This window comes from Lepeophtheirus salmonis, chromosome 2 (genome assembly GCF_016086655.4).
Source record: "Lepeophtheirus salmonis chromosome 2, UVic_Lsal_1.4, whole genome shotgun sequence".
NCBI classification, from domain to species: domain Eukaryota; kingdom Metazoa; phylum Arthropoda; class Copepoda; order Siphonostomatoida; family Caligidae; genus Lepeophtheirus; species Lepeophtheirus salmonis.
The window spans coordinates 36,279,730-36,290,957 of record NC_052132.2 but is presented as its reverse complement, the minus strand read 5'-3'; the positions used below and the strand labels follow the sequence as shown (position 1 = coordinate 36,290,957).

General features: G+C 29.5%; 1 long non-coding RNA gene across 1 annotated transcript; it reads left to right on the top strand.

Moving 5' to 3' along the window:
* Positions 1–8,441: 8,441 nt before the first annotated feature.
* LOC121132251 (uncharacterized) lies at positions 8,442–10,834 on the top strand. Its single transcript, XR_011779042.1, has 5 exons — positions 8,442–8,695; positions 8,754–9,012; positions 9,064–9,244; positions 9,317–10,461; positions 10,692–10,834. It is a non-coding gene; the product is annotated as an uncharacterized lncRNA (long non-coding RNA).
* The last annotated feature ends 394 nt before the right edge of the window (positions 10,835–11,228 follow it).

The following is an 11,228-nucleotide window of genomic DNA, read 5'->3' as shown; positions in this document are numbered from 1 at the left end:
TATTCAGGGATTAGAAAACAATTTAATGAACAGTAAAATTAATTTTTTATAACTTAATTTGCAAATTTATTGTACATATGAGAATATACCTCTTATATAATATAATCAACTTAAAGTTTAAAGGGTATTTAGAACTTTCTACACAACGTTAAATAAAATATGTCAATGCATTAGTTAAAATTAGTATTTTACGGAATTTTTTTCGTAAATTTTATATTTATAATATTTTTTTTTTTAATTGTACTATTTTTACATTTAAATACATAATATTATTTTTATACCTAATGTTTTAGTTTAGAACAATAAGTGTGCACAAAAATAAGTCAATGTGCTGAGTTAGAGTGCATCATTAATAAAAAGTATAAAATAAAAATAAAAACTGCAGAAATTTGTGCCTTTTTCCAAAATAAGGATTTTGCTTCAGACTCTTCTCATCCTTCAGACAATCAACCAACACGTGCTTACACGTATGTTTCTCCCATATGGTTATGTCAGCCAAGGGATTCCTTCATGTAATTATTTGGTACACATGTTTTAAATTATAGACTTAATCAATCAAGAAAATCATCAAGAAATAACACTCTTAAGGGTCAAACTCATCATCTTCTGATAAGGAGTGACAACTTACTATCTCACCTTTCTAAAAAATAAGTGAAATAAACAAGAGTTAACGTCAAATGCTGAATTATTATTGTGTATTGATAAGTAAATGATGCATCTGATGAGAATTAGATTAAATTTTTGATAAACTTTTATATTAAATAGATTAAATATGTGATACACTTTTATATCAAATAGATTAAATTTATATTTTCATTTTTTGCCATGTATCAACAAATAAATAATATTAATTTATTTTCATGAATATCAAAATAAATCGTTAAATAATTTTATTAATTCAGTCGAAGCTAAATATTTTTGATAAGTAAGTTTTATAAAGCATGAATTAAAACTTGAATGGCGCAAACCATAATATAAAATCGATTGATATAGTTAAATAGGTTTTTTGAGGAAATAAAGCACTGTGGATAAATGTGAAGATCTAAAAGAAGTCTACAGGAGTGGTCGTCCAATAAAATTCACTACTGAAGCTGTAGATCTTCTGGATTATAGTATCTTGTTGACAAATATATTCCCAGGTATGCCGAATCTAACACCAAAGCATAGAGGCCTTAAAAAGTCGGACAATCACAATGAGAAGTGGACTGTCATGACATAGGTATACATAAAACTCATCTGACGCCTGGAAGCGAATATTCCTGCATACTGTAGTCATATTTAATACTAATTATACTATATATAATTATTTTAAATTATGTTACAAAAATTGTTTGGGACATTAAATTTATTCAACATTGATACCTCATTATTTATTTGTTAATTTTAGTCACAAAACTTTTGCTCCAACTGGTAGATAGTATTTTTAAAACAAACGAAAAATTATTTTATAGCATGTTTTGAGGTTTATAAACTCTATAAGAAATGAATAGCCCAATATCATTGTATTCTGAGACAGTTTTTACATTACGAGTCATATTTTTATATTACTTAAATTAATAAATATGTGTTTGTTTTAGTGAGAAAAGGTTACAAAAACGTAGTATCTTATTTGTATGCAAAAACATTTTCTCTGAATGTTGTCAACAATTATATTTTTGTATTCTATGTATGTATGTAAATTTAAAATATTTTTTACATTTTGCAATAGGAGTTGTGTCCTGACAGAAGACAAAAAACATTTTAAATAATGCAGATAAATTATCTAGTATACTTTTTTTTTATAAATATACATTTTTTCAAAAAGTTGTGAAATATGAACGATTTTTTTATTTATGCCAACAATTATGTTCTACAATTCTTCTTAGGCCAATTCTAAATCCTTTTTGAAAAAATAATTTACACTTTTTCAACCTTTAGATAAGAATATGTTTAGGAAATTATATTTATTCATTGTATATTTTTAGGTTAGTAACTATTTTACAAAAAAAAAAAAATATTATTATTTTTAAAATTTGAACACTAAAACTATGATTGTTTTTCACCTCCCTTTTCAAACTGCTGATATTAACTATGATACAACCAAAGTTTCAGAATTATGGAATGGAGCGACATATGCGAGTGAAAACCGTACTGTGGAAAACTTCTTCTTTTAAATTAGATGTGCGTAGGTTCGATTCAGTGTTGCTCCTACAGAAGGAAATTTACTTTTTTTTTTTTTACATTTATTGACATCTAAGACAATTTTCAGGTCAGATTAAGTAATTGTAATGATATAATGCTTACTCATACCAAATTGTTGTAACTCTATCTCAATCATTAAAGGAATTATAAAAGAACTATGCTAACCAACAAAAAAATGATATTTGTGTCAATTCTGATTCATATAGTTACAATTAATGTTATGTCAGGCCTTATTATTCCTACCAGACCAGGCTAAGAACTGGTCCTATCACTTTTTGAAACCTTGGAAACTGATTTTTTTGTAAATATATAAAGTGGAATGACGTCATGAAGGATCGAACCTAATAAATTTTAGGACTGACAGACAGGGCTAAAATCGAGAGGACTGTGGTCCTTATTCCTAAATTGGGATCGAAACACACGAGTTAAAAATAAAATATTAACTTTTCGCAAAAATCAATATATTTCAAAAAATTCTGATATGTCTGTGTATACTGTAAATGTTTAAGCAAGTTAAAATCTGTGGTCTTAAAAACTTTGTGAAGACGTCGTGTTTACATTTTTAATGAAATATAGTTGTTGTTTTTTTTTAAACTAGGGTTTGAACATTAGATAGTATTTAACAATAACTTCAAAATGGAATAACAAATGATACCAAGGCTGGTAAAATTTCAAAATTCTTAGTAGGCCTTTGGGTAGGCAATCTTTGGGTTTTGTCGGTCCAAAATTTAACAAGCTGGATCATTTATCGTTTTAACTCCATGAACCTAATTAACATTTTGAAAGTTTTATTAACAATGAACAAGAAAATAAGTTACCTATATCGGCAAATTTAAAAAAATCTGTTGTTGAGGAAACAGTCTCATCATTTCCAGACATTTATTTTCTTCTATCACAGTCTTCTCTTTTATAGTTGGTATTTTCCTTTTTTGTTTGCAAGATGTCTTCTTTCTTTTGGGATCTACAACTAGAAATGAATAGCTGTCTCAAGATAAAAGGATTCAACTGATTATCTATTTTTAGAGATGTGTATAAGGTCGTTCAGTGTTTCAGCCTAAAAACTTGTGGGGTATACTGTTTTCACACTGTTCATGTAGAAAAATCATATCTCACCTATGTAGACTGTTGCTGGACTTTTGTGTCATCATTAAATTCACAAGCAATAACACATAACAATATCGGGTATATTTGTAGATATCCCGTCGGGCAGGGACAGTAAAGTGTTAAAACCCCAGGTGAAAAGTTACAGAATGCGGAACCAAAACTTGCAGTAGCATTTAATGAAGATATTTTTATTTAGGAGTTTAAATTACGTATTAAACGACGACAGCTGAAACAAGAATAAGCAAGTTTTGTTTTTGCCCTATGTCTCTAAGTATAAAAACTGTCGGAGCAACAGCCAAAAATGAAGAGACCGTTGCCATCTTTATCCGGACTGCCTACAATATTAAAAAGTAAATTACTGCCCCCATCAAGCCAAGGAGAACCAAAACATGTACATCAACCACATGGCTGACTTCTGACCTCCATGTGTGGCCCTCCTCTAGTCCTGACTTCAAATACCTGTGCTTTGCAGTTTGAGGTGTCTTGGAGAAGAATCTCTTCTTCTGCATCTTTCATCCCAATTCGGTTTTTTTCAACGCTACCATTATGACAGCGTTCTACTTCAAGGCCACTTCTTTCATTGCCTAGAGTTGTCAGTCTATTCACTGCCGTGTTGTGTGTGGCTGTTATTTCTCGTGAAGAAGGACATATTGCATAAAAAACTATAGCTAATTATAATATTTAAATATCCCACTAATTAGTTTTGAGTTTTGTCATCTTTCGATCATAAAATCACGTTTTTCATAATTTAGTCATATTACTGCAAGTTTTGGTTCACCATTTTGTGGTTAGTCCCTGGATCCAAGGATTTTATGTGCCTTGTGTACCATTATTTTGAGTTCAAATGGCTCGTCCTCAGTTACTCTCAGCATGTATATAAATTACCATCAACATTTATAAAAAATAAAGATAATGAAATTCAGTCTATTTTTATATTGCTTACATATTATGTATGTATGCAGTGAGTTTGTAAGCGTTTCGAGTATGAACTTGCAATAAATTAGTAGAGCTTAGAGACGTGTAATAAAACCTTCCTCATAAAAATGGTTATTAAATTTATAAATGATCATAAAAGTAAATCATATGTTAGAAGACTCTGTTTAAACAGATATTGTACCCACTGCTCATTTACTTAGTGGCTATTTATACAGTATATGTATACATACATCTAGTTAGGCTCAGACCTTCCTCCTATATGTATGTAGATTGTATATGGTACACATTAATTTTTTATAACCATTTTATTCTGACAACTCTTACCTAGTTAGGTATAAAAAAACCCATGGAAAATAACATCAATACATGGTCAAATAATGAAAATGACATAACTTTAGTTCATAGGGCTTTGAAGTTAGTAGATTGTAGGATCTACAAACATATTTATATACATATGTAGCTTTTATATTAATAATTAATAAAAAATGGTGCTGGTTGTTTTAGCTTGGCACAAACAGCCTTGGGAGAACATATTAGGTGCCATGACGTGGCCTTCGGAGCTGACAACTTCAAATACCATGACGTGGACAACAAACTTCATTTGCATTACGAAGGGCATATCCTTGGGGAAGAAAGCCAACCACTTGTTGCTTTGGATGTTGAACTTCTGTTCCAGGCAAAAAGTTAAGAACTACAGGCGAGAGGCGTCTGTCATATGACTCTTTCATATACATCAACATATAGTAATCTTTTTATTTAAAAGAAAAAAAAATCTAAAATCAGTTCATAGCCAACCAATTTTTGTCCAACTTAGGAAATTTGCTTTAAATTTAATAAGTACTCGATTATATTTTTTTTTTTTCTATGTTCATTTAATTGGTTAGATAGAGTTGCACTGATTAAGTGTAAGTAGACATTAAAGTATTACAATTAGTCCATCTAACCTATGAATCTTTTGGTGAAATCTATATGCATATAGTATATTTATTTCTCTAGAAATCACCGGGGTGTGAACAAACACACATCATCTTTGCGAGAGTAACCCCCCCCTGAGCGGTTTTTTTGAGTACGCCACCAATTACTTGTTTTTACAATAAAAATAGTATTTAATAATAGTCAACTGAATATGAAGATCAACTTTCTGAGGGAAAAGTAAAGGACAAACGTTTGAAGTGTTTCATGTAAGTGTCCCTGAAGGATTTAAAAGGATAATTAAATAAGTTGTTGTTTGAAAGATACTGAATTCAAATTATGTATATGTTAGTTATTGCATACAAAGCTACATGATTTGGAATCGTTTAACATATCTCATACATCGCCCGTAATATGCCCAGGCAATCTATAAAATTTCCATTGGAGTGGTAATTTTACGTTGATAAATATTGTCAGTTAATATAATTGTGAGTAATTTAACTGTAAACAATTTCATTGCAAGCAATTTGATCGTAAATAATTTCATAGAAAGACTTTAAAGAAGTTCCCAAAGAGTATAAAGTTACATTGTGACAGACCACATCAATTATGTTTAATGTAAATGAAAAAAGGCTTTAGGCACCTTCTGCCAACAAATAAGTGTAACTACAAAAAAAAACCTCTTTAATAGCACAACATGTTACAACAAGTAGTTTATTTGGTTAATGTTTAGGATATATATATAAACTTTATATTTCAAACAAAATCCATGTTTATAAATATTATTTTTCGAAAATATTACATTTGATGTTAAAGAATATTTCGTTAGAAGTTTTTATTTTTAATAAACTAGTAAAACTTAAATGAAATATACAAAAGTTTAGTTCGAAAATTATTAAATAGGATCAAAGATTCCAATGTAAATAATAATTAGATATTTACTGGTAGCTGTAGTCATCAGGACATACACACATTTCATTACGTTCATTCAAATTGTTCACCTGTTTGGCATACATTTTAAAATTAAAAAACACATGAACTATCCTTTGCAGAGGAGCTGCATGAGGATTATTAGCCACCACCAAAGGTTCACATACCTTTACAGAGTCCTCTAAGTATAATACCAAAAAATAGTTAAAGTTCTTGAGTTCTGTAGTCTTGTGGGGTTTTTGATGCTCAGTGAAGAGGCAGTGTTGGGTGTTGACCCACCTTTTGGACCAGCAGCTCACTTGCACAGCCCATTGGCTGTGTGTATTATAGGAAATTAGAAGGTGTCCTTGATGCTAAAGGAAGCGGTGGCAGTGGGTTTCCACCCATTTTTTGGACCAGTAATTTACTTGCACAATCCGTGGATTGAGTTCCTTACCATCAAAGACTCCTAAATTGTCACTAGAGATCCCATATTATTTTTAATAATATGGGGTCTTTATTGACAATTTCTTCATAAAATACTTTCATTTGACAAATCTTAATAAAAGTGCACACAAATATCAAATAACTTGCAACGACATTGAAGGATAATCAAATCCTTAATAATCAAGTTGCTTGCAATGAATTCTGTAAGAATCAAATTAACCATAATACTTTTAGCTGAGAATGTAAATGAACATAAAATAACCACTCTATCAATGAATTTTATAGATTGCCATGGCATTTTGCACATTGCCCGCTCTAAGTACACGTAACATATATATAAATCAATATATTAAATTACATTTTATATTAAGAAGAAACATTAAAAGAACATTACCATTTTTCTAAGATTAGGTTACAAAATATATAGAGATTTAGGGAGTCAAAGATCTCTTATAACAGTGGTAATGGTTACACTTTTTTTGATAAATACCTTGTTGTCTTTTACTTTCAATTTTTATATTTATCGAATATAGTAATTGCTACCAATAGTTTTAAAAAGCTGATTATAATTTTGTTAAAATTAGTGCTGTAAAAAAGACAAAAATAAGACAATTAATAAGAAAACGAAAATATAATTAATGATAAATTAACATGTTGACCTTGATTACTTAGAGAATGTTCTGGAGGAGTCCAACTTTGCTACATGGTGTTTCATTACATAAGCTGCAGGAAGCTATTAGGAAGAAAATTAACACAAACCTCACTCTCTATCTAGTATAGCCATAGGCAGGACTATTACGATGTTGATCCCCAATTCTAGTCTGAGTACGACAAAAACTTACACTTATACTTCCCCAAAAAATCATATTTGTAACTTTCAGTCCTTCATGGGCACATGCACTTTATAGTATGATGTTCCCTCTACAAGAATTAAAAAATAATGAAAAAAGCTTTATGAAGTTTAATTACTATTCAGGTGTTGGAAATTTTTAGATAATATTTTTAGAGTTCTTGTTAAATTTGTGTGTAGTAATAAATTTGCATATCATAAAAAACATACAGAAACTAAATAAATACACGTCTTATGTTACATCATTATGACGCATTTTAGAAAAAGTAAATTTTTTTTTGCATGAAATAGCTTATCCCTATTGCAGAAATGTAATACTTGAGTCTGAACTTGCGACCTTTTTATTAACTCGGACTTTACTCGGATTCAGAACCATATAGACTCAGAATGGCAGTCATTTGGTCATAAAGATGTTTTTAGAATTACCGTGGTTTGAAAGCATAATCCTATGAACTTGGTTTTTCATCTTTTTTTTAATTTAACGACGGTTTACTATACAAAGTAATATTGTTCTATTTAAAAGAAAAAAAGTACATTTAATTTCTTCAAAAATCTATTCAAAATTCTTTGATTTTTTAAAAAAGCGCCAATTAAATTTATTTCAAGTCATCACATAAATTCCCAACCTTGCGACTAGTATAGCATTTTTTCAACTCTAATAATCCATGATCGTATGTGACAACGGTTCTGTTTTGCCAAATGACTTTCGTCACCGTGGAGCTCCATCCCAAAGTATGTAAATACTCTGAGACAATAAACATTAATTATGTCAAGGCCTATATCATACATAAATGAATAAATTATAGATTAATAGAAAGTCATGTAATTGTACAATTATTTTATTTTTTTACACATATCACATGAGTCAAAAATCATAAAAGTTTGTAATCCCATACAGAAAATATACAATGTCCAAATAATAGTTATAAAAATAAAAACAAGTCAATGTAAGAATTTGAAATATTATATGTTTAATTAATGAGGAGGAAAAGACAAAAGAAAAAACCGGTAGACAAGTAATCAGATCAAGAAGTGAGGATCCCAAAGCGAGCTCTATATAGATCTCTCGCTCGCTCTTTTCCTTTTCTCCAATATATCACTCAGTATATGACGTGGTATCGATCATTCTATGTTGACGTAATTATGTTGGAATATTGCTCATTTATTTAATTCTATTATAAGTAATAACACAGAAGATCCATCCCGAATCCCTCTGGCCTAGATAACTCCCTAGTCCGTCGGTAATCTTTATACACGTTAATAATTCATCATTTCCCATAATCTATGCCTGGTTAAAGACGGCTTCTAGAATCTCCATTGAGTGGAGTACATACTCTTCAAGCCTTAGTGGAATCAGTAATATTTTATTTTTAACCCTAAAAATGACTTTAGAGATAATATATTCCATTTTCAGTTTCTGCTTGTGTTTCGAAGACGTTGCTACAAGCCAATCTGAAGGGCAGAGTTCTTGGCCGTACTTTTCACGGATAATACAATCCACCATTTTAACAATGAGACCCACTTTTAGCAAAAATGAAACAAATAGAAGGAGGTATCGATGTTTTCTCTACTAAAAGAGCAAATTCTAGACTCACCATTTGTTTTGACTTATTTGTGAATAAAGAAGAGGTGGCCAATCGGTATCTTACCCATTTTTTATGGTAATCTGTTAGGTATTTTTTCAATATTGTTTTTGGGTTTAATACCTTTACCATTTCTTTCAGGTCAAGTCTCTCCCATGTTCTCTTGGCGATAAGAGACGACACTCTGTTGTTATCACCGTTTATTAAAGATCTTATTATACTATTAGAGAGGGTTTCCACTGCTTGGAAGAAGAGAGTTGAAACTTTACGTTACTGGTTTTGGAATTTCCTAGATTATACCCTCAGATCTTCCACACAATTGGTAACGATCATCGTCTTTTCTATATTAACCAATAGTGCAGACTTTATTTTAAATTTTCCCAATTTATGGAAGATTGCACGAAGGGATTCTGTTACTTCATCTCTGGAGCCTGAACAGAAAACGGTGATATCATTAGTATACAAAAGACATTTCATCAGCAGATAAAAGACATTGGTTGTTCTTTAATTATACAATGTATATGTAATTTTTATAGGCGATATACATATTTATTGTTCGGAATCGTAGGTATATGAATTTGAGTTGTTCAATGTTAAGAATCCACAGATTAGAGCTTTAGTAGTTCATTCTTAACTCTGAGTAAGGTTATATTTTGTGGAATCGAACTTGATTTCGAACCATAACGACTTTTTTTTAGATTAGGAGTACTCTAATTTGACTTTCATGCTGACAAGGTGGGTTCGAATTCAGATCTGTCTGTTTCTCTTTATGCTATTGGCATTGAAACTGGAAAAGTTCTCGTAGAAAAAAGCTACCAAAAAAGAATTATAAATGTAACCAAGGAAAAATGTAATTATTCTCTTATATGCACTTGAACAAATTCAAAAGTAGGAGCTGTTTCATGTTAATGATGTTCATACTTATATTGATTACAACATGATAATAATATGCAACTTCAAAAATTGAAGGAGTATGGGTAATTTGACTTATCTAGGTGAGGGGAGGGGCTCGCTACACCATACATTGAAAACCCCTACTTAATGATTTCTACAATTAATGAAAAACAATACTCATTAAATACCTTTTTTTCTTCATGAAATATTTATGAGACAATCCCTTTACAAACGAATGCTGCAATGCATGCAAATTACCGATTGTTTTGATAATATTTCAATATATTTACAGCGATTACATAAAACATTTGTAATGGAAATCAACGTAAATTTACAAAAAAAAATGTCAATTTTATATACGTCATTAAGTATAATTATTTAAAAGCAATTGAATTGGCAATAATTGTATTCAAATCATAATAAGGAATACTAAAGGCGCAGAGGTTTATAATGGCAGTTTGACATTGCAAAGCTGTAGTAGATTAAAATTTTCAGTCTCCTACAATGAACTTCAGCTATGGAAAATAGAATAAACAGAGATACAGTAATGCCTTTAAATATAAGATGTATTCTAAGTATGAGCTTATACAGAATATTCTTAATAACACTACGCCACATCATTTTTGCCAACCGGCTAAATTACTTGTAATAAGCTATTAATATTTTAGATACAGAAATATTTAAAATTTAAGTATTTTTCATATTCAATATATTTAATTAGTACTTATTAATTACATGTAAGTTATCTAATCAACTTAAATAATATTTAATTTCTGAACTTTTCCTGCCTCTAATATATTTATTACTTATTACAATTTATTAAATATCTTGAATCCTTAAATATTTTCATATAACTATACATTTCATAATTAAAGTTAAACTCAAAAAATCAATTTAATTGAAGGTTTTTACATGGCAAATTGTTTTAACTTGTAATGCAAGGTTTATTATTTAGTTTTAACTATAATATAATACAATTGGAAAAAAAATTGGCTTAAATATAAAATCCCTTATTTCATTTGATTGTTGTTTGATTAGTCCCATTTCGTAGGAAATCTAACAAGATAACTTAATAAATATTTTATCTTTCGAATACTGGAATTTCTTTATGAATTATTATTAAATTTAATTATCATATATTTAGTTTTTTTTATTATTATTAAATATGCTTATCATTGATTTTTTACTCTAAAAACGTGATTTAAAATAAGGCTTGAAAGCTCAAACCTTTTGCAATTAAAAATTTGAAAGATCATTTATGTGTCGTATGGTTGAAAATAACCATACTAAATTTGGGTTCTAGCCATCCGAACTTTTGTTGCATGTTGTATTTGATTACTAAACGAGAGAACCCTTTTAAGCTTAATTAGATAGTTTTTTCTTATCAGATACATTCACGAGATTTTCGAGTT